This window comes from Sorex araneus, chromosome 2, assembly GCF_027595985.1.
Source record: "Sorex araneus isolate mSorAra2 chromosome 2, mSorAra2.pri, whole genome shotgun sequence".
Classification (NCBI taxonomy): Eukaryota; Metazoa; Chordata; class Mammalia; order Eulipotyphla; family Soricidae; genus Sorex; species Sorex araneus.
The window spans coordinates 237,753,681-237,778,331 of record NC_073303.1 but is presented as its reverse complement, the minus strand read 5'-3'; the positions used below and the strand labels follow the sequence as shown (position 1 = coordinate 237,778,331).

General features: G+C 43.5%; 1 pseudogene; it reads left to right on the top strand.

Annotated features, from left to right (window-relative positions):
- The first annotated feature begins 3,307 nt into the window (after window positions 1–3,307).
- LOC129398781 (olfactory receptor 7A10-like) overlaps window positions 3,308–24,651 on the top strand; it is a 56,067-nt pseudogene continuing 34,723 nt past the window's right edge.

Genomic DNA, 24,651 nt, shown 5'->3' with positions numbered 1-24,651 from the left:
GGAAGGAAGGAAGGAAGGAAGGAAGGAAGGAAGGAAGGAAGGAAGGAAGGAAGGAAGGAAGGAAGGAAGGAAGGAAGGAAGGAAGGTTACAAGCTGGGCTTCCTGCATACTGTGTTATTGCTCCGGTTCCACTGAGAGAGGCAAAGCTGGCCCTGACCAAGTGACAATACCCGCAGCTTGGCCGACCTCAATGCAGGCTTGGTGTTCATCACACACTGAGTGGGATCCCTTTGCAGATCTCAGCTTTGAAGAAGCTTGTTTTTCTTCATATAGAGTCTCTGTTACATCAATGTCACATTAGCTTGGCAAATAAGGTAAACATCAGTGGCTGGTCTGTTGGACATTAATCCTCTTAACCGCTTAGACCTGTGCATCTCCTTACCCAACTGTGTCAATGTTTAGAGTCGTTACTGACTCTGCAATAAATGTTCATTGATAAAGAATGTCAGTGTTTTCATTTCCCAGGGGAAGCATCTTGGTTTATTCTCCTGCCCCGGATATGGGAGAAGAGAATCTCCCTCCCTCCAGAGCTAGAGAGACCCCTTCATTGTGCTGTGTGTATTGAGCGCTGCAAAGTTTGCCTGTGTGAGAAATGGAGTTGGTCCCTGTGCCAGGGGGACGACTTGCTCTCTTGGCAAGCGTGGTAGGAGTTTCTTGGTGGGAGAGACAGTGCAGCAGGGTTGGTGCTGGCCTGGCACATGGCCACCTCAGGTTCGATCCCTGGCATTTCATAGGCCTCCCTTGAGCAACTGGATGTGACCCCAAACCAAACGGCAGAGTCCCCAGCCTCTGTTCTCTGTGGGTCTCCACCAAAGAACTTGCTCCCTTTCGAGCATCCCATGTAGCCCTCAGAACTTTAATAATCCTTTCACTTTTTCCTGGCTATTGGCTAATGCACATGAGTATTGCTGTGGATTGAGTTGGGGGTCATCCACGAGTAGGGCAGGTTCCCTAATCACGATACTATCATCCCCGATACCTGTGTTAGGGCACGGTTCTGGATCTCCGACCGCAGGCAAAGACCACACAGGAATGCAATTAGCAAGCGCGTAGTTTATTAAGCTGGCTAGCCAGGGTTGTGCATATGCACACAGTGACACGCAGGTCCGTGTGCGAGGCAAGGCCCCGAGCTTCTTCAAAGGAGATCTTATATAGGCCTTCACCGGCTGGTAGAGCAGAGCCCACACATTTCATAGCCAATAGATTTGTAATGATACATATTTTCCCAAGCAATCCATTTAGAAGGACATCACTACTTAGCCTATAGTTTTAGACATCAGCATTTGCGTCAATGTTTAGGAATGTCCTGGGTCTTAGGGCAGTCATGGGTCTAGTGGCATGGGTTTTGTAGGAGGCATCTAAGAGACATCTGGTTATCTGGTCTGACTTGCAAACTGGGGCATTTGTATCTGAGTTCCTTGCTCAGGGGCAGAAAAAGAAGTTCTTCTGCAATGCGGGCTCCTGTATAAAGAATCTTGAGAAAGCTAAACTAATTCCTCACGTCTGTTCTGGGCCAGTTCCTCACACTCTTTGTGCTCAAGAATTACTCCTGACACTGCTCAGGGTTCTTAGGGGCTGCTGGGGATTGAGTCAGAGTCAGATGCATGCAAGGCAAGTGCCCTATCATTTGTACTACTCTTGGGTAGTACAATACTGATGAAATCATGTTTACTAAGATGGTTTATGGTGAAGAGGAGTGTGGTACTGTATTCTCTGCAAGCCACCCTTTGCTCCCAGTTATTTAACATTCAGGGCTGGAGTAATAGTGAGTTGGGGGAGAGGGGTGCTTGCCCTGAAGGCAGCAAACCTGGTTTTGATGGATGGAATCCCATATAGACCCTTGGTCCTAGAGTGATTCCTGAGAGCAGAGCTAGGAGTAAACCCTGAGCACTGCCTAGTGTGACCCCCCCTCTCCCCAAGAGAATTCTGAGAAGTGTCTTAGGTTCCCACTTGACCCAGCTCCCAACCTAGAACAATATGTGAGGAAACTGATTTTTCACATTCCCATTTGCACTTGGAGACCAGAGCTGGAGGGATTTTCTCCCTAATGGGCTGGATGTCTAGATTTTCCCAGATGCCACTGATTAAGTGAACAGGGACTCAGATTTTATTTTGTTTTTTTTTTTGGGGGGGGGCCATACCTGGTTCTGCGCTCATGGATCACTCCTGGTGTGGTTCTTGAGCGGAGGTTCTTGAGCCAGGGCTCGAACCCAGGTTAGCTGTGTGCAAGGTGTTAGTTTCTGAAATCGATAATTTCCCCCTCTCTGAACCCACACAAAAAGTTCATCCAGTAATATAACACACAATCAGAGTTTATTAAGCTGGCTAGCTGGGGACTAGAGTGATAGCAGAGCGGGTAGGGGGTTTGCCTTGCACGCAGCCGACCCTCGTTTGATTCCTAAGTTCCTCTCAGAGAGGCCGGCAAGCTACTGAGAGTATCCCGCCTGCACAGCAGAGCCTGGCAAGCTTCCCGTGGTATATTCGATATTCCAAAAACAGTAACAACAAGTCTCACAATGGAGATGTACTGGTGCCCGATCGAGCAAATAGATGAACAATAGAAATACAGCTGGGGTCAAGCTTCTAGGCACACAGGAGCAAGTAAGACCCCAAACAAGGGAAAAGCCGCAAATTTTATACTCAGTGCTTACATCATAGCCTGCACGTATGAAGTTTAACAAAAGAATAAGTGAAAATGCAAGTTTTATAATTCAGAAGAAAAAATACTTTCAAGTAGTACAAACAAGCAGTTACAGATCGGTGATCTAGACATGTTTTCAGAACATTCTGGCAGCTACCCACCCTGCTTGTGTCTGGGTGGCTTCGATACTCAGTGAATAGCGCTTGTGAAACTATTTGACAAGGCTGAGTTTTCAGCCCAGTTGTCCTTCCCTTACAGATGGCAGGTGGAATAGGGGATAGGGGTGGGCAGAGGAAGCGGGTTTTAAGAAAAACAAAAAGGTTTAAGTAAAACAAAATGTGAAGCAGGAGCCAGGCATGATGGAGTTGCTCCTGCCCTCTCCGTGTCCAACAAAGGGAAAGGCCCCCTGGCTGTGGTGTGGGAATTCACCAGCATTTAGGAGAGCCTGTTTGGATGTTTTCCAGGACCTTATGCTTCATGCCTTAAGCATTCCTCCTTAAACCTTTATTCTACCTGTTATCTGCAAGGACCTGGAAGGATGTGAGGCTGTGAAAGCGGAAAGGTGGGGCGCCACGTGATCTAATATGTATCTGATTGGCCCTTTTAATTTCACCGGCCCTCACCTTCAACCAATCAGAGGTAGAGCATAGGCGTTGAGGGCGGGTAGATAACTCCAGCCGAAGAGGCCCCAGCGCTGAACTGGGTCTTGGCCCTTTGAACTCTGCCGCGTGGCCTCTGGACCCGCGGGGCCGCCAGCTCCTGGGGAGGAGCGATAAGGCAGATTCCAGACCCAGAAGTATTGCCGGGAGGGCAAAGACGGCCTAGGAAATAGACCAGGTGGCCAGGAAGAAGCAATCGGGAACAGGTGAGGGTGGATTCTGGGAGTGGGAAATGGGGGAGGGGAGGGATGAATGGCGTCATAGCCGAGGCATCTGAACCCAACAGCTGAACAGTTTAATGAAGTTACTTTCATTTTTCTCTTTTGGCAATGTTCCCAATCTGCCCACAGGGCTTAACTTTGCCTTTGGGGACTTGTTCCTTCCTTTCTCAGTCTATCAGGTTTTTTTTCTGCCAATTTTGAAGGGTCAGATCGGTTCGATCAACTCCAGATGTGTGCACATGTAGTGGTGTTTTTAGTCAGTTCATTGTCTGTTGTCTGTCTCTCTATGTGCAACACTTGAGTGCTGGAGCCAGAGTGAAAATCAGTAGTAAAAATTAGGCCTGGGGAAAGCAGGTTTGTCTCAAGAAATCAGAGGGATATGCAGTTCAGCAATTTAAAGGATCTATGTGATTTTGGAACGTGTTAGACCAGGTTTAAACAAAGATTTCTTATCAGAATGTTGAGCCTAGAAAGAAAGCAAAATTCTCAATCTAGATTTCTTACTGGAAGAACATTAATGGCTATTAAGAGTTGTAATTCTTCTGAAATTCAGAATCTGTATTATCTAGGAAGAACTGCAGAAGTAGTGCCTAAAACTAAAGTGAAATAAGAGTTCAGAGAATATAAGGCTTTATCTTTCAAGCCTCAGCCAATTTTTATGAGGAATTTAGCTGTTTTACGAGCAACGGAGGTACAGAAGCCATCAAAATAAACGTTTTCTTATGTTTCCATAAACATTGACAGTCCAAGTATTTTTTTCTATGCTAATATCAAGGTTTGGTAAAAAAAAAAAAACAAAAACCTAAAGGGCTCTTTCTATGTCAAAAGCATGTTTGTATTGTGGAATTGTTTAAGTTAGAAAGCTCATGATTTGAAATAACTAAGGTATAAGAACTATTGAACTTAAGCCAAAGAAGGTTTTCCTATGCTTCATAAGAAATGATGGTTTAAGGGTTTTGTTATGCTAGTGTGTTAATGCATATATATTTGTTTGTATTTGTATTATATTATCAGAATGTGAGTAGAAATTATTGTGGTATACTAAAACAAGTTTAAAGAGTAATGAGTTTAAAATGTGAGTTGCTAAAGTTATAAAATTGGTTGCAAAACTTTTATCCTATCAGAGTTTAAAGATATTAGGCTTTCTTGTGAATCCAAGGGGCTGCCCCCCCCACCCCTTCCCCTTCTCAGCAGAGGCAAGTGAGAGCTGAGAATGGTGACTTATCACAATGTTATGCTGATTCCAGGCTTGAAGTTAGGAAGTTAATATCTAAGTGTTAAAAGTTTTGAATGTTTTTTTAATTGGGAATATCCAAAATATGTATATATGTATATATATATGTGTGTGTGTGTTTGTGGCAAGAAAGAATTTAAGTTTTAAAGCATTCTGGCAGAATTTTGTCTCAAAAGTTATGAAAAGGAATATTTGACCTTCATACTAAGAAAAATATAGATGATTAAAAATTTTGTTCCCTTTATATTTTTGTGATTTTCAAGGATTGTTTTAAAATACAAGTTTAAACTGCATATGTGACTATTTGAATTGTGTACTGGAAAGAGAGTAAAAACTGAGGTTAGAATCATTTAAAAGAAAATAAAATACAAAATGCAGTCCACTGGAAGTGATGAAGTGGGCAAAGGTTGAAGGAATATGTAGGTTAATGAAATATATGAATCTTGTGAGTATTTTAAGAATTTGGGAACCTATGTTATAAGATATTTATGAACCTTTTGAATATCTATGGGATTGATGTAATGCTTTTAAAAGATTACTGCAGAGTATAGCTTAGTCATGGTAACTGAAATAATGATTAGCAACTTTTTTCCAAATTTCTTGGTAGATCTAACTATATTAAGTTCAATAAAAATAAGGTTAAAACCGGAGAGATATAACAACAAGGAAGGGATGTAAGTGTGTATTCTAAGTTAAAAGGATGATGGATGGAGATACCATTAGTGGGGGGGGGAAAAGGAGAAAGGAATCCTGTAAAAGTGAAACTGGTTTTGAGGAACAGGACAGAATGAATGTAAAGGAATGTGTAGAAGGCTTGAGTATATGAAGAAATATGTGTGTAGGTTTGAGGTTGTGTTTTAAGAAAGAAGACTGTAATTAAACTATACTGTTAATAAGAAACTCCTTAAATGATCTGAAGAATAGTTCTAGTATAAGACTCCTGTTACAGTGCTCTTAGATAATTGAAAATCAAGGCTTTTAATTTGGGACTAAATAAGTTAGATCTGATGTTCTTAAACTGTATATCTCTACAGAACATTCATTTGACTAGGACCCATAGTAAATGGATAGATCTCATTGTGAGTAAGGGAAAGGTTTGCTTTTCTCCCCTCAGTGCCATGAAACATAAAGGTATTATGTTTGCATAAACTCAGACAAGACTTTTTCCTCTCTGCAATAGGGCCTATCCTGGAGCAGACAGGAAAACCAGCTATGGGACCCCAAAAACCCTCCTTCAGGGAAGGAGTCAGAGGATTGGTCTAAATGACTGGAGCAGGTATTTAACAGTTATTGTTTCAAGTACTCTACTAACCTCAGGGAGACCCTGAAGGCAGGCTGGCTCAAGGAAGGATTGGACATGGTCTGTGCCAGGGAAAATGAGGAAGCTGGAAATCTGCAATGACTGACTCAGCCTGAGCCCCACCCTCCTTGTATGGGATGAGCTCCTGACTGCAGGACACTGCTATGGAGGGGGAGAGGCCTGAGGCCAAATTTTGTTCTACCTGAAGGCTCTACCTTTAAGTTCCTCATGGGACCTGATCTTCACATTTTTTTTTCTTTTTCTTTTTCTTTTTTTTTTTGCTTTTTGGGTCACACCCAGTGATGCACAGGGGTTACTCCTGGTTCTACACTCAGGAATTACTCCTGGCGGTGCTCAGGGGACCATATGGGATGCTGGGATTCTAATCCCGGGTCGGCCGCATGCAAGGCAAACGCCCTACTCGCTGTGCTATCGCTCCAGCCCCCTGATCTTAACATCTTATGGCCAAGCCTGGGTTATCCCTGATGTGAGTTAAGGACATTAAATGCTGTTATTGGTGTGTTTCCTGCTCTGTCTTTGCTAGTGCCTAGGACTTCTCAGTAAGTAATGGGGTACCCCAAGTGGAGAGTTCTCCAAACTTGCTATGTTTATGCAAAAGAGCAAGCCAGATTTGTTAAGCTGTCTGGCAAATTTAAAATGGAGGAGGAGAGAAAACCATGCTTCTGTAATTTGCCTCTTTTGTGAGAATCAGATTCTAGTTATGCAAAGGTGATTGAATAATTGGGTAATTTAGTAAGTAAGCTGTCTAGTCTATAAAGATACTCAAATGTTGTGCATGCTGTCACCAGTCTGGCCAGAAAAGCAGGAGCCAGAGCTTTACCAAAGTGGGGGAACTTCAGCTTAAAGTATCAATTGCTTCCCCAACCTGTAAATTGATTAAAGACCTGAGAGTGGTGATCTAAATTGGTTCTAAGTCTTCACTCTTAGTTAGTACATAACAGCTCTCAATTCTTGTTTCATCATGGGGTTAATAGCCCATTACAGAATAGCTCCCCTAAGCCAGAACACCCTGCAGAAGAGGAGGAAGAATAGGTATTGGAGCAAGGTTGCCAAAGGGACACTGACAATTACAGACCCCTAGACTAAGAAAGTAAAGTACGTCCTATGTCATTGATAATTTGTTCTTGTACTCTGAGCGCTTGACCATTTGTCATTTGTTCTTCTGCCTCCAAGATTTGGGCATTTCGAAGTAGCATTTCTTAGACTAACGGATGTGATTTTTCAAATTCATTGCCTGGGGCCCACTAAAAACTAAGGCAGCTTGAGATTTCACCCCTTGTGCAGGCAGGGTTCATCAGCATCCCTGTGTCAGCAAGAAGCAGTTCCAGAAGATGGACCTCCAACCATTTTCCCTTAAAGGATTAAAGGTGGTGGAATCTCTGGGGGAATTCGAAGTAGATAGATTAAGAAGCCCATCCCACCTTGAAAATCCCAACTGCCCTGTTGTGAGTGTGAACCCCATTAACGGAGGAACTCTGTTCTCTTTGAAATTCTTTTGGGTCAACTGCCACTATTCCAACTTCGCTTTGAAATGGAAGTGTAGGCCAGAATGTATGCTCTCTCTCTTCCAGTTATTACTAGCATTTACAGGTATCAAGGCCCAGCTCCATGCAGGGCTTGGAGCACACTGCCAGAGTAAACTCCTCAACCATATGCATTGGGAGATCTGGTTTGAGTCAGGTGACATAAGACTGCCACCCACGAACCTCATTGGAGAGGTCCTCACACTGATCCCGAACACACCAACTGCTCTGAAGGAGGATGGAATCAAAAAGCTGCCTCCCCACTTGGAATCAAAATGACATCGACTAGTGGCATGTCCAGACAATGGGAGACGACCCCCTCAAGATAAGACTGATGAAAGTGACTTAAAGGAACCATGGGAAGGGCATGGGTTATTCTCTGTTTCCGTATGCTCGTAGCGAAAGCTGTAAAGCGAGCTCCTTAACTGCCCCAGTTTTGGCACTGGGTAGTTTTTGATATCGAGGCATGTAAAATTAACCTTGGTCTTTGCCCGTTATGACCCATGCTGGGATGTGTGTTGGATCAGGGACCTATTGAGCCTATTGTAACTAGAACTATACAGTGGCTTCCCAGCATCTATACTACAGGTTAGCTAGAAGAACCCCTATACCGGCCCCAACAATACTTGGCTTGCTTGTATGTAACCCCTTGCTTGTTCCCCTCCTACCTTGCCAATTCCAGTACTTCTGAATTGTGTTTTATGGCAAAGATGATCCTACAGGTATCTTGTAATAGAAAGGAAACTGGGAAAGTCAACTTGTTTACCCTGATCCCATCCCACCTGGGACCCCTAGTACCCCTGCCTTTTGTTCCTGACCATGGACCCCTTGAAACCAGAATGAGCTAGTAGCGTTTTTTAGGGATCTCATTAATGCAGTCCAACTGCTGGTTCTGAGACAGCAATACCAGCCTCTGACCCCCGCAGTGCCCAGGGAAGGGTATTCTTCAGTCTAGAGGCTGGGCATAGTGAAAGATTCCTCACTATATAGCAGGGAAAGGGAGGAATGTGAGGAACTGGCCCAAAACAGACCACAGGAATCAATTTAGCTTTCTCAAGACTCTTTTTTACATGAGCCCGCATGGCAGAATAACTTGATTTTCTGTCCCTGAGCAAGGAATTCAGCCAGAAGGGTGGTGGTCAGGCCAGATAACCAGACCCATATCACAAAACCCATATCACAAGACCGAGGACTGCCCCCAGAACCGGGACATTCCTGAATATTGGTGGGAATACTGATCTCTAAAACCATAGGCTAAGGAGTGATGTCCTTTTAAATGGATTGGTTAAGAAAGTTTATAACATTACAAATCTATTGGCTATGAAAAGACTCGGCTGTAATGGCCAGGGAAGGCCTATATAAGATCTCCTTTGGAGAAGCTCGGGGTCTTTTGCCCATCCTGCTGGACCTGCGTGTCCACGTAGGCGGCTGGAGCCTGGCTAACCAGTCTTACAATAAACCCTGCTTGCTGTTTGCAGTCTCTGGAGTCTCTTTGTCATTATAGGAAGACATCGATCCGCACCCTAAGAGTATTACTCAGAAATTACTCCTTGCAGTGCTAGGGGTCTATTTGGGATGCTGGGGATTAAACCTGGGGCAGCCGCATGCAAGGCAAAAAAACACCCTATCCACTGTGCAATTGCTCTATTCCCTTAAGGAACTTTCCTATTTTACAGGAGGGAGGTCACACCCAGCAATGCTGAGACCATCTCCCTGACTCTCTAGTCCAGGATCACTTCTGGCAGGGATATGGGACCCAGTGGGGTGATGGTAATCGAACCGCCTCATTTGTCTGCAAGACAATTCCTTTGACCTGCTTTCTGGTACCTAAGAGTGAACAACTTTTTTTGGTTTGTTTCCTTTTGTTTGGGCCACACCTGGTAATGCTCAGAGGTTATTCCTGGCTCTGTACTCAGGAATTACTCCTGGTGGTGCTCAGGTGACCTATAGAATGTGGGAATCAAACTGGTGGCCAAGCCCTCCTCATTCTACTGTTGCACAGGCCTCATGAACTTTTTATTCTTTTTGCTTGTAGGGTCACACCTGTTGATGCACAGGAATTATCCTGGTATTGCACTTAGGAATTACTCCGGTGGTTTTTTTTTGGGGGGGGAACATAAGGGTTGCTTGGAATTGAATCCGGGCTGGTTGCGTGCAAGGCAAACACCCTAGCCACTGTGCTATTGCTCCAGCCCAAAACTCATGAACTTTTAGGCTTCTGAATTTTGTCTGCAGATCTGTTCTGAAGAACCCACCCACTCTGGAGTGAATCTGCCGTCATCTAACATCCTCGTTATTTTTCTTGCAGCAAGTCTGGAAACTTCCCGACATAGCTTCTTCATATGACCAGATCCGCTGTGCCCTGACTACCGACCTGCTCTAGTAAATGGTGAGCTTGGGCTTATTGATGATGATGATGATGATGATGATTTTGGGCTTATTGATGATGATGATAATGATGATGATGATGATGATGATGATGATGATGATGATGATTGTGTCTTTTGGGCCTCAAACTGTGGTGCTCAGGGCTGATTCCAGGCTCTGTGATCGGGGATTACCCCTGTAGGGTCCTAGTGCCCATATGGGATGGTAGAGAGGAATTTGGTTTGGCCTCTTGCAAGATAATTGCCTCCCCTCTGTCTTACCTGCTCCTCCCCTCTTTCCCCAGTTTCTATACTGCAGTTAGTGGCTGAGATTTCCATGCCAGTGAGTGCTTGGGGATTGTTTGGGGTGTTGCATATCAAACCTGGATTGTCTGCATGCAAGCTGGGCTCCCTGCCTACTGTCTTACTGCTCTGGTGACACTGATGGAGGCAAGGCTAGCACTGACCCGAGTGAAGATGCCTGTGGCTCAGCCGAGTAAAATCAGCAATGAGAGGCCAGTATGATGTTCTGCCACGGGACCCAGACAAAGAGTGGGGAATTATATTTGAGGTTTGCAGCAGAGGCAGACAGACGTGTGCAGGGATTTGTGTTGATTCAACACCCAGAGTGGAATCTCCTCACAGCTCTGGGCTTTGAAGAAGATCGTTTTTCTTCAATCACAAATCACTGGTATACCAGTGTCACATGAGCTTAGGTCTATAGTAAAGATTGGTGACTGGTCAATTGGACAATAATGCTCCTAGCTGCTTAGACCTGTGCATCTGCTTACCCTATTGTGTGAACATTTAGAGACATTAGTGACTCTACAATAAATGTCCGTTCGTGATGAATGTCAGTGTTTTCATTTCCCAGGGGAAGCTTCTTGATTTATTTTCCCGACCCTGGATATGGGAGAAGAGAATCTCCCTCCCTCTAGAGCTCGAGAGACCCCGTCATTGTGCTATGTGTGTGAAAGAAGTGAAGGTTCCATGTTTGAGAAATGGAGTGGGTTGCTGTGCCATGGGGACAACTTGTTCTCTTGGCAATTGTGGTAGGAGTTTCTTCACTGAAAGAGAAAACAGTGGGGAGGGTGCTGGCCTGGCACAGAGCCACCACTTTCTCTGTCAGTCTCCACCAAAGAACTTGCTGCCTGTCCTGTATTCTATGTTGTCCTTGGAACTGGGATAAACCCTTTTCAGTTTTTCCTGGGTGTTGACTAACTCAGGTGAGTTGCAGTGAAATAATGGCCACATTGAGTTCCATATAGGTTTGTGGGGGAGGGAGGCCTGGTTAAACCTGAGCCCAGACCCTCTGATTAGGGTGGAGCAGACTGACGCAAGTCATTTAGTACTGGGGTTTCTTATTTGGGGGTGAGGGCGTTGCACACCTACTGTTTCCAGGGCTAACTCCTGGCTTGAGGCTCACTGATCACTCCTGGTGGATGGAGGGCCTATATGGGATGCCAGGGATTAAATTGGGGTCAGCCACGCATAGGGCATGTTCCCTAACCACTGAACTACCATTCCCAGAGGTTTCTGAAAACAACTTTGAGGGTTTTTTTTTTTTTTTTCAGGGCTTGTGGGCGACCCACACCCGGAGATTCTTAGGGGTCTCTCATCACAGTGTTCACGGAACCCTTTGGGTACCGGGGATCTAGCTTAGAATGGTTGCCTGCCTGGCCAGTGCTCTCCTCCGCTGGCTTATCTCCCCAGTCCCTGCTCTTTTCCAATTCCTGTTGTGCCTAGAGATGGGTGATCCTGGGATGTTAAATGACCCCATCTTGCACTTTGTTCGAGATGCTGCTCTTTCTGTTTTTTGGGAAGTCCAGACTCTGCTGGATCTGGGTTGCTGGAGGTGAGAACTTGCAGCACTTTTTAATCTGGTAACAGCCAGAGGAACTCAGTGTAACAAACTGTTTTCTTTTAGGTTACACCCAGCAGTGCTAAGGTAACACCCCTGGCCTTTTGCTCAGAAAGTTACGGGATTCTTGGGATTGCCCTGAGCCTGGCCATGCCGTGGATGGAGGAAACGACCTTAGTGTAAGAGTAAAGGTTGCCCGTGAGGTATCCACCGCCCAGCACCCTGATGGTGGCATACAGCAGGATGTCATTCAAGAGAGTGTGGGAACAAGCCTCTGAAGCCACTTGATTAGTTTCAGAGATAAAGGGGGATTTCCAGGACCATAGAGAAGGACAATCGGAGTACCATAAAACTTTGCAGTATGGAGTTCAGGGCGCACGTGATCCCACAGAGCTGGGGTTCATGACGACTGTGTAGTGCAGGGTATGGTAGTGACCACAAAGTGGTCATCAGCCCTCACGGTCAGAGGAGGTTGTCCAGTATGGCAAGAAGATGAGAAAAATGCTTCTAGTGATGCAGCCCTTGGATTTTTGTCTGGATGTTCTATAGTATTTGGGGATGGTGGTGGAGATGAAGCAGATGTCCACCAAGGACAGGTCAGAGAGCAAGAAGTACATGGGGTTGTGGAAGCGGGGGTCTTGACTGATGGCCAGGATGATGAGCAGGTTCCTTAAGACCATGACCAGATACATGGATAGGAGCAGCTCAAGATGTGGGACTGCAATTCTCGTTCCTTTGATAATTCCAGAAGAAAGAATTGTGAAATTTTGGTATAATTCTGTTTCCATGTGTAGATAACTACCAGGAAGGTTGGAAATTGAAAACATAATGGTAGTTTTCTCCAAACAGAACATGACTAATGTAAGAAGGGTAATTCTACAGTTGCGATTTTTCAGGAAAATACATTGGCATTTTGGCATGGAAATGGTAGGGAATCCCCTAGGTCATATCCAAGTAGGAATTTGTCTTATTCACAATCTTCCACCTCCAAATGTATGTATTGTATGATTAAATTTTACTTTGATTTTCAGTGCTATGGGAACCATTTCTAGAGAGGGACATAGCTGGTGGTGCTCAGAGACCCTATGGGATGCGGCAAATGAAACCTGAGTCAGCCACATGCAAGGGATATGTCATGGACCACTTTGGCAGTGCTCACGGCTTACTCTTCTCCTCTGTGCTCAGGAATCACTCCTGGCACTGCTTGGGATACCATAGGGGAGCCTAGGGATCAAACCTCGCTCATCTGTTGGCAAGTACTCCAGCCACTGTACTATCACCCTGGCTCTGAAAATGATTTTTATGTAGGAGCACTGTTACTTTAATAGCCACTGATGAAGCAGAATAAAGCAGGCATGAACTCCACATAACTTTTATAAAATTTGTAATTGAATATCCGTGAGCAAGACCATTACAATTTGTTCATTATTAGCTTTCAGTCGTAGAATAATCCAGCACCCATCCCTCGACCAGTGTACATTTCCCACCACCATGTCCCCTGTTGCCATCCCACCATCCCCCAGTACCTCAATCCCACCTCCAGCCTCCCTTCATGCAGACACTTTCCTTCTTGCTCTCTCTCTCCTTTTCCTTTTCTGCATTTTGGCTTGCAATACAAGTACTAAGAGATCATCATGTTTGTTTAGGGCATTCAGTCTTGAAATAAATTTTATTTTATCTTTATTTTGAGTCACACCCAGCAAACAGCAGGGTTAACTCCTCACTTTGCACTCAGGAGTCACTCCTGGGGTTCCTTGGGGGAACCATATGGAATACCAGGGGTTGATCTTGATTTGGAAGCGTGCAAGGCCAATGCCCTATCCACTGTACTATAGGTCCAGCCCTTAAAATCCTTTTTTTTTTTTAAATTTTATTTTATTGAATCACTGAGAGATTGTTACAAATTTTCAATTTTGGGTTACAATCTCACGATGATCAAACACCCATCCCTCCACCAGTGCACATTCCCCACCACCAATATCCCGGGTATACCCCCCTTTCCCACCCCCCACCCCCGGTCTCCATGGCAGACAATATTCCCCATTCTCTTTCTCTACTTTTGGGCATTATGGCTTGCAACACAGACACTGAGAAGTCATCATGTTTGTTCTATTATCTACTTTTGGCATGCATCTCCTATCCTAACTTGTTCCTCTAGCCATCATTTTCTTAGTGATCCCTTCTCTATTCCATCTGTCTTTTCCCCTCCACTCATGAAACAGTCTTCCAGCTCTGGGCAATCCTCCTGGCCCTTGTATCTACTGTCCTTGGGTGTCAGCCTCATGTCATTTTATTCTATTCTGCACAATGAGTGCAATCCTTCTATGTCTGTCCCTCTCTCTGACTCTTTTACTTAGCATGAGACTCTCCATGTCTATCCATTAATAAGGAAATTTCATGACTTCATTTCTCCTAACAGCTGCATAGTATTCCACTGTGTAGATATGCGAAAGTTTCCTTAACCAGTCATCTTTTTAGGACACTCGGGTTGTTTCCAGATTTTGGCTATTGTGAACAATGCTGCAATGAATATATATGTTGGGGCTGGACTGAGCTATCAGAGCGAGCCCATGTAGACTGTACTGTACTATGGACAGGAACATAGAGACCCATGAAAATGGGCGAGATTTCTTGTGTGTCCTGACTGGTTTGGATGAAGCTGAACATTTTCCCCCTTCAAGCTGCCTTGAGAAAAATAATTTCAGTATATTGAAAAGAGCAGTTTTCCTTCTCTCACAGAAGCCTGGCTGGCCTTTGATATGCAGATCTCCTGTGTTAGGCAGGCCTGACCTTTGATATTGTAAATTGCTGGCTCTGGTGCAGCCTAGTCTTTTGGTGTAGATTTCAGGTGGGTGGGGGGCACTTTTGTCTTTGTTATGTAAATCCAAGTGCTTTTAGCCCAAGAAAGGTTTCAGTCTTGGTTTTTGTATCTCCTTTTTGGAGTCCAAGATTCCTGGCCTGCAGATGCAAGGGAATAATGCATATTCTACTGCCTCAGTATTCTTCCTGTAACTTCTTTTGATGCCTTTAGTGACATCACTGTATTGTGCCCTTTAGAGGTGCCAAGATCAAGAAAAGGAGATCATGGGGCTCTCTACCTTTGTCTCACAGTCAGAGAGAACCAGACCCTCAATGAAATAAATACATTTCTTCCAGGTTCCTAGTCTCAGCGCCTCTGACCACGGGAACATTCACACAAGATATATAGGTACAGTTGTCATTTCTACTATGGTTTTTTGCATCCTCGGGATATATTCCCAGAAGTGGTATTGCGGGGGTCATATGGAAGCTCAATTTCTAGTTTTGAAGGACTGTCCATATTGTTTTCCAGAAAGGCTAGAGCAGTCCACATTCCCACCATCAGTGAAAGAGCATCCCTTTTTCCCCACATCCACCTCAGCACTGGTTTCTTTTGTTCTTTTGAATGTGTTTCAGTCTCTGTGGTGTGAGATGATATCGCAATGTTGTTTTGATTTGCATCTCCCTGATGACTAGCGATGTGGAGCATTTTTTCATGTGCCTTTTGGCCATTTGTATTTCTTTTTTGAGGACATTTCTGTTCATTTCTTCTCCCCATTTTTTGATGCAGTTGGAGGTTTTTCTATACAGTTCTACTAGTGTCTTGTATGTCCTGGATATTAATCCCTTGTCAGATGTATATTGGGTAAATATTCTTTCCCATTCTGTGGACTCTTCTGTATTTTGGTCACTGTTTCTTTTGAAGTGCAGAAGCTTCTTGGTTGATGTAGTCCCATTTGTGTATGTTTGCTTTCACTTGCACGGTCAGTGCCAGGAATGACCCCTGTGCATCACTGGGTGACCCAAAATGGATATATACATGCAAGACAAACGCCCTCCCCACTGTACATATCATCCCAGCTCCTATTTATTTAGTCACTCCTGGATCTTCACTCAGAGATCACTCGTAGAGGGCTTTGGTTGGGGGGGCATTATGGGTGCTGGTGACTGCATGGTGGCTGCATGAAATGCAAGTGCCTCACTCACTTTATTACCCCTCCATCGCTCTCAAAATCTTTTCTTTTTAAACAAATTTAAATCATTCTGAGAAACACAGTTACAAAGTTGTTCATGGTTAGGTTTCAACAGCCATCCCTACATCAGTGTACATTTCCTACCACCAATGTCCCCAGTTTCCCTCCCTCTACTTCGCTCCCCAAATTCTTTTTTTTCTTTTTCGGGTCACACCCAGCAATGATTACGGATTACTCCTGGCTCTTTACTCAGAAATCACACCTGGTGGTGCTCAGGGGACCATATGGGGTGCTTCGAATTGAACCTGGGTCAGTCATGTACAAGGCAAATGCCCTACCTGCTGTGCTGTTGTTCTAACCAATATCTTTGAACCTATTTTATATACAATTATTTCAATTCTCTTTTAACAGCTCATTTAATAGTTCTTATACTTTAGATATTTTAAATCATGAACCTTTTATATTAATCTTTAACAGTTTTCACCTTGGTTTCATGCTCTAATTTTACAACTCTTAATAAGCTCAAAAAAACACTCAAACTTTTAACAATTTTTTGGAGTAGGATTGCCACTTCTGATTTCAATCTGACTTCAATATTTAAACACTGAACACAGACAGACATACAGAAAGACAACAAAATCACATGCACAGGCATGTGCATTCATACCTACCTGATCCTCATTCTGACCCTCCAAGAACCAGGGAAGAAAAACTGATGGACAGAGAAAGGAAGGGCTGTCGCCAGGGTAAAAATTTCCCTGTCGGCTGATTGGGATTCTCCCCTGTTTCTCAGTCCAGCTAACCTGTCTCCTGCTTGTAGAATTGGATCCAAAAAGAAAAAGAGAGAAGCGCTTCTGTTTTTACAAAGCCGGCAAAAATCCATGAAAAAGGAATCCATACTGCAATGTTTTCATTTGCTATGCATTATTCACTGAGAAGCTTTAGTAGGACACCAAAAGTGGTTTCTGTTTGCTGAAATAAAAGCAAAACCTCGTCCCCACCTTTCCACCTGGCTTGGCATCCAACTCCCAGAGACTGGGTCCCTGTAAAGGACCTCAAGTCTCCTATTAGTTTTATCTAAATCATTTTTAATTCTATTAGAACTTATTTCTTCTTGAGCTATCCTGAGTTTTCCAGTGTTTTTCCGCCGATGTCATTTCATCAGAGCAATTCAAAAAATTCAAGGTGAACAGTCCAAGATGCATATTGAGAGTCCATTACAATATTTACTGGTTCAGAATAATTTTGTGAAAGAGAAATGTAAGCAATTCATTCTTTTGAACTGATTTATATGGAGTTTGTAAAACCTTGTCATTTTTCATATCAGTACAAGCAGCCTTTCCTTCTTTACTAGCATCTATGAAGAATGTAACAGCGGACTCAATAGGTTCAGCCTTTATAATATTAGGCCAAATCCAATTAGTAAATTTAAGAAATTGAAATATCTTTTGCTTTGGAAAGTTGTTATGAATTTTGTCCAGATAATCAGTGCAAGCAACTTGCCAATCTTCATCAATTTCCCATAGCTTTTGAATCTGCTCATTAGTCAATGGTACAATAATTTCAGTAGGATCGCCCCCTATTAATTGTCTAGTTCTTCTTCTTCCTTTAAAAATTTGCGCCTGATGAGTTGGTGTTCCCACTTCCCTACATACATTAATAAAATCATCCAGAGAGTTTTTTCCCATTAGCTTAGCAGTTTGAATTGACTTTTTGCAGTCTGCTGTAGCATTTTCCACTGCTAAAGTTAGCATAAGCATTTCACAAAGGCCTTCATTAGGTATAGCCTTTTCAAGAGAGTCTTGGGGTCTGGCAATAAAATCATGAAAGATTTTTGTGAATGACATAGTATGTTTTGCAGAGGCCTCAAGATAACGCCATGCCTTTAGACAGGTCTTATTGACAGCTTCTAAAATGTTTGCCTCTAAACAGACTTGTTCTTCTGCTACAGCCCACTTGCCAGTGCCTAAAATCTGGTTCACAGTGTTATCAACTTGTTTTGGTGTTTTAATTCTCACACATTTCTCAACCTATTCTCTCCACCAGGATTTAAATTGTACATATTGAGAATTTTCTAAGACTGCCTTTGCAAGATTTGCCAATCAAACGGAATTGCAGTATTAGCTTCTGCAAAATTTTCTAGAAGGGCTAGCACATAGTTAGAAGGAACACCATAGGTGGTCACAGCTTGCTAAAGCAAGGAAAGATACTTAAAAGGAACAGGCTCATATTCCCCTGCCTGTCTTTTTCTTTGTATATCAGGATTACAAACAACTGGAAGAGTCATAAACTGAGGGGGCTGCTGACTCAACTTTGCTTTATATAAAGGAGCTTCATATTTTTGCACCAGAGAATGCAACTCAGGAGTAAGCTTCAAATGGCAACACAGAGATTCCTCTTCCCTATTCTTATATAATTGAGGGGAAGGAACTGCCAAAGGGTCAGGATCAGTGATACCCTGTACAGCAGGCTTTATCCTTCTTTCAGAAGGGAGGTGCATCTCAAAGTACTTCATTTGTCTAAATAATTTATCTAATTTTTCATGAACTTTTCTCAACTCTTGGGAGTGTACATCCTCTTTTAAAACTGAATTTTCTGTGTCTGACTTGACGCTGTCACACTCAGACTGGGCAGGTGAATCATCAATTTGGTAAGATTCACCAGACAAGACAGATGTTGTTGGCTCAGCACAAAATTTTGGCAATATCAAAGATTCTTCCCCACTTTTCTCCTCTAGCACAGGAGCTTCCCTGTAATTTGCCTTAGAATTTGATGAATTAGTGGAGAGAGCCGTATGAGAAGACTAAAGAGTTGATGAATCAGTGGAGAGAGACTTATGAGAAGATGAAAGAGAAGGCTCCTCATACTCAAAGTCAACCTGAAAAATTCAGGGCAGCAACAATACAATTGTACGCCCTCCATTCCTTTGCTGGGATCAAATCTCCATTTTTCTATGCATAACACAGTTCTCTCCCTATTTTTATCCATAAATCTAGATTGAATTGTTCTATATTTTTTGGCTTAAACCAATGACAATACCTTTGTATCCTCTCAAGGAGGCATCTTATTATCTGTTCCTTTAAAGGCAGATCAGCTGCTTTTGTTAGAGATTTCAAAGTGTCAACATAAGCATCCTGCTGAGAAGTTACAGAATTGCCCATTGCCCCTTTTTCTTTTTCTTCCTTTATTCTTTATTTCTTTTCTCCCTTTCTTTCTCCTTTTCTTCTTTTCCCTTTCTTTCTTTCTTTCTTTCTTTCTTTCTTTCTTTCTTTCTTTCTTTCTTTCTTTCTTTCTTTCTTTCTTTCTTTCTTTCGTTCTTTCGTTCTTTCTTCCTTCCTGCCTATCTTTCTTTCTCCAAATCTATCTTTCTTTCTCTTTCTTTCTTTTTCTTCTTCCTTCCTTATGTATATTTCTTTTTCCTTTCTTTCTCTTTTTCTTCTTCCTTCCTTTCTTTGCTTCCTTCCTTTCTATCTATATTTCTTCCTTCTCCCTTTCTTTTTCTTCTTCCTTCCTTATCTATATTTCTTTCTCCATTTCTTTCTCTTTTTCTTCTTCCTTTATAGTTTTTCTTTCTCCCTTTCTTCTTCCTTCCTTAATTATTTCTTTTCTGTCTCTTTCTCTTTTTCTTCTTCCTTCCTATTTCTTTACTTCCTTTCTTTCTTTCTCTCTGTATTTCTTCTTTCTCCCTTTCTTTTTTTCTTCTTCCTTATCTATATTTCTCCTTTCTTTCTCTCTATATTTCTTTATTCCCTTACTCTTTTTCTTTCCTTCCTTTCTTTTTTTACATTTCTTTTTTTTATTTTATACTTATTTATTTTAATATTATAGGTTTTTTTTTTTTTATTGAATCACCATGTAGAAAGTTACAGAGTTCTCAGGCTTATGTCTCAGTTATACAATATTCAAACACCCATCCCTTCACCAGTGCCCATAACCCACCACCAAAAACCCCAGTATACCTTCCGCCCCCGCTCCCCACCCCCAACAGCATAACTGATGAATTTCACTTCATTTTCTCTTTACCTTGATTACATTCCATATTTGAACACAAAACTCATTATTGTTGTTGGAGTTTTCCCCCAAGAAAGAGAACCCTATTACCAAGGAAGCATTTGATAATTAGTTTTCCATTGCTGAGAATGAAGAGATATGTAGCCCCACTGCTCCAAGTACATAACTCTTTTTTTTCCCTTTTTCCTTTTCCTTTCTTTTTTTTTTTTTACCTCATCCCCCTTCCCGTGCCTCATAGTATTGTGGACGCCATGCCGCGTTTCTCCCCGAAAATGGGAAACAACCGGGAAAAAGGAATATTTCCTCTTCTCGGCTGGCGTGGGGCTGTTGCTTAGTTCACAGTCCAGAGAAATGGCTGCTACTTTGATTACCTTCACTATTTCAACAAAAAACTCACCATTATTATTTGGAGTTTCCCCCCCAAGTCAGAACTGCTAAAAAGGAACCATTTCACATTGCTGACAATTAAGAGATGTTAAGGTTTTGGATTTCCGTATAAAGTCCAGGGAAAATTCTGCCAGAAATTGCATAGCCCATCTCACAGTCCCAGTGCATTGCTGTAAGAAGCTGCGCTGGATGCCCAAATGTGTTAGGTCTCTGGAATCAAAGTCTTTTGGCGCAGAGGGTCCATTTAGCATTCAACAGCTCCTGCTTTATCTGGGTCCAGGGCGTGCCGGTTACACCCACTTCCCATGATTCCCTAGGAGCCCCAAGTGTAAAAACCGTATACCTCTGGGTTAGGAGTCTTAGAAGGTGGCTCCTGCCATGTGGATGTTGCTGCCACTGCCATTTTCCGTGCAGAGAGACAGGGTGGAGAGGAAAGATCCATCCCCGGGCAGCACGAAGTTGTAGCCCAGCTCACAGTCCCAATGCATTGCTGTAAGAAGCTGCGTTGGATGCCCAAATGTTTTAGGTCTCTGGAATCAAAAGTCTTCCCACATTGGGTGCCATATGTTGCAACAATGTTGCAGTTTTACTTGACAGTCCGAGGCATTTCACTGGCAGAAGAAATATACTTTTTGGGGGAGGATCACATGACTGTTTCCGGAGGTTTTTTGAGTTATGGCCTGCAGGAGAGCAGCCTGTTCAACCCCCTTTTATTTAGTAGGTTGATGTACTAACCAATGATATTCGGCCACATAGGCAGAATATGCAAATTAACTTAGCCAACGGAAACAGTATCAAAGTCAGTTAAAGTAACAGTAACAGTAACAGAAAAGGATGTTTACATCCAGGCCTAGCTAGGCCTGAGATTATGGGATGTTGTATACCAACACTCCCTAAAGACTTCTTCTCCCAGCTTGTCACCACCCACCATTCCCCTCTTACCCTCCTGGTGGCTTGATTATTTTAGAGACTGCCTTGCACACAGCCAACTCGGGTTCTATCCCTGGTATCTCAGAGGGTTCCCAGTGCCTGGCCAGGAGTGATCCCTTAGCGTTGTTATGTGCGGCCTGCAGAAAAACAGATCTTATTATTATTAATTTTGTTTGAGGTCCATACATGGCAGTGTTCAGTGCTGACTCGAGGGACCCTACAGTGTACCGGGGATCAAACCTATTCCAGCTGCATGTCAGGCAAGTGCCTCCCCACTGAAGTATCTCTCCGGCCCCACATATCATTGTTCTTTTAAAGTAAAGACAAGTTTTATCTAAAAGATCTGAGAAAGGAGAGAGAGAGAGAGAGAGAGAGAGAGAGAGAGAGAGAGAGAGAGAGAGAGAGAGAGAGAGAGAGAGAGAGAGGAAGAGGAAGATGAACAGGTAGAGAGAGAGGGAGAAAAAGGGAGTGAGAGAGGGAGAGAGACATGCAAGAGAGAACATGCGGGTCTAGGTTCTATCTCCAGCATCCTATATGGTCCCCCAAACACTTCCAGGAGTAACTCTGAGTGCAGAGCCAGAAGTTACCCCTGAGTATTGCTGGGTGTGACCCAAAATGCAAAGAGAGAGAGGAAATCAGAGGGCCAAGGGAAAAGACTCCTTTTCTGTCCTAGAAGATAAGGGCTCCCTTTGCACTGGGGACTCACGGGCTTGAAGGTCAACACACCAAGGTCTCTCATGAGCAGATGCAGGAGTAAATATTGTGAGCAATTAGCTCATCTTGGGCTGGGCAGGAGAAGGTCTTTGTCTTTTGATTTGGAAGTGGGGGCGATGGTCGGACACACCAGGTGATGCTCAGGCCTTACTCCTGGCCCTGCCCTCAGGAACAATTCCTGCTGGTGCTTCGGAGAACACATGGGTTGTGGGGATCAAAGACTGGTCACCTTTGTGTACGTCAGATGCCATCCTCAATGTGCTATATTTCTGACAGGTCCTCGTCTTCTATCTTCTATGTTTATCCTTTCTCTTTTTTGTCTGCCATTCTAAATTTGACTCAGGACTGATGTCTTTCTGCTGTCTGGGTCTTGGGAAGATTTCCGCTCCATCCTCCACCTTCTAACCCTGCCCATGAAGACCGTCTGCTCAAAATCCCCGTCTAGGTACATTCAAAGAGTCAGATGGCTCTGTAGTGAAGAGCCAGAGAGAACAGAAGTCAAGAATCTTTCCCTATGATCATCTGAGTGCTCAGTCAAGTTTGCAATGTGGTGAGACATCACTCTGGCGTTTGCTTGGTTCCTATGCCAGCATGTACATTTCTGCCCCTTATGACCCAGGGGCACTTTTCTTTCCCTAAACATGCCTTAAAGTAATCTGGAAGGCATGTTTGGTGGTCATTGATCCTCTGAACTGTTATTTGACTGAATGACTCTACTGTTCATTGAGGTCTGCGTTCTTAGTGAACTGGGTAGAGTATTGTTGGTGGGACATATTCTGCTGTCAGCACTTTTTGATACCACATCACCTCCACCACCCTGTCTTCTGATCTATAGTTTCTTGAGAACTCTGTGGACAGTCTTGTAGGCATTCTCTTCAGAAAGAATACTTTTCTTTTGCTGATTGTAGGGTTCACTCTTTCTCTTTGCTTTTTGTCATTGTAGGCTAATGTATCTTGGTGGTTCTGATTGGGTCTCTTCTATTTGGAGCTCTTTGAACCTATGGTTCTGGATGTGCAACTTCTGTCTCAGCTTGGAAAAGTTCTTAGCTGTTACTTTCTCCAAACTTTTTTGTTTGTTCATTTTTGTTTTGTCTCACACACAGCAATGTCATGTTACTTCTGGCTCTGCACTCAGGAATCACTCCTGGTGAGGCTCAGGGGACCCTATGGGATATCAGTTATCACACTTGGGTTGGCCGCATGCAAAGCAAGTGGTTTGCCTGCTGTACTATCTCTCTAGCCCCAATTCTTTTGTTTAAATAAGAATTTGGGGGTGGAGGGTTGGAGCAATAGTACAGCGGATAGGATGTTTGCCTTGCACGTGGCCAGCCCAGGTTTAATTCTCAGCATCCCATATGGTCCCCTGGGAACCGCCAGGAGTAATTCCTGAGTGCATAGCCAGCCGTAACCCCTGTACATCGCTGGGTATGACCATAAAAAGGATAAAAAACTAAAGAAATGGAAAGGAAAGGAAAAAAAGAAAAAAATAGAAAAGAAAAATAGAAAAGGAAAGAAGAATCTTTCCTTTTGCAGTATTCTTTGCAAGCCACCCTTTGCTCCCAATTACTTAAAATTCAGGGCTGGAGTAATAGTGTGTTGGAGGAGAGGCAGCGCTTTTCCTGAATGCATTGGACCTGGATTCGATGCCTGGAATCCATATAGTCCCTTGGTCCTAGAGTGATTCCTGAGAGCAGAGCTAGGAGTAAACCCTGAGTGCTGCCTAGTGTGAACCCCTCTCCCTCGGAGAATTCTGAGTAGTGTCTTAGGTTCCCACTTGACCATGCTCTCAACCTAGAAAAAATGTGTGAAGAAACTGATTCTTCACATTCCCATTCACACTTGGAGACCAGGAGCTGGAGGAATTTTCTTTGTAATGGGCTGGACATCTAGATTTTCCCAGATAAAGTGAGTACAGACACTGCTTTCATTTTGTTTTTTTGGGCCACACCTGGTTCTGCACTTGTGGATCACTCCTGGTGTGGTTCTTATATGGAGGGTGCCGGGGCTCGAACCCAGGTCAGCTGTGTGCCAGGTGTTAGGGTATGGAGTTGATAATTTCCCCATCTCCGAATCGGCAGAAAGAGTTCAGCCAGTAATGTAACACACAAGCGGAGTTTATTAAGCCGGCTAGTTGTGGTCAAGCTTCTAGGCACACAGGCCCAAGCAATACTCCGAACAAGAGAAAAGCCAGAAATTTTATTGTTAGTGCTTACATCATAGCCTGCACTTATAAATTTTTTTTAATTTTATTTTATTGAATCACCATGTGGAAAATTACAATGCTTTCAGGCTTAAGTCTTAGTCATACAATGCTGAAACAACCATCCCTTCACCAGTGCCCATATCCCACCATCGAAGACAAAAAAAAAAAAAAACCACAGTACACCTCCCATCCCGCCCACCCCCACACCCCCCTACCTTGTAATTGATAAATTTCACTTTACTTTCTATCTACTTTGGTTACATTCAATATTTCAACACAAACCTCACCATTATTATTAGGAGCACCCCACTAGAGTCAGACCTGTTGTGAAGAGAAATGAGGTTGCGCAGCCGCTACTGCGACCTCATTTTTGTATTTCTGTACTTTAACAACTACGTCCAGGGAGATTTCTTCTGGATATTCGATCATTGCAAGCTTGTAAATCCCATCTGTGGTTGTCATAATATGGCGCTGCCCACGCCCTTCATCCCCGGGAAGGGACAGGCGAGAGAGAGAAATACCTTTACCCTCCTGGGCGGGCATGGGGTCGTGGCTTAGTTCTCTGGCTGGCGACAATCTGCAAGGAGC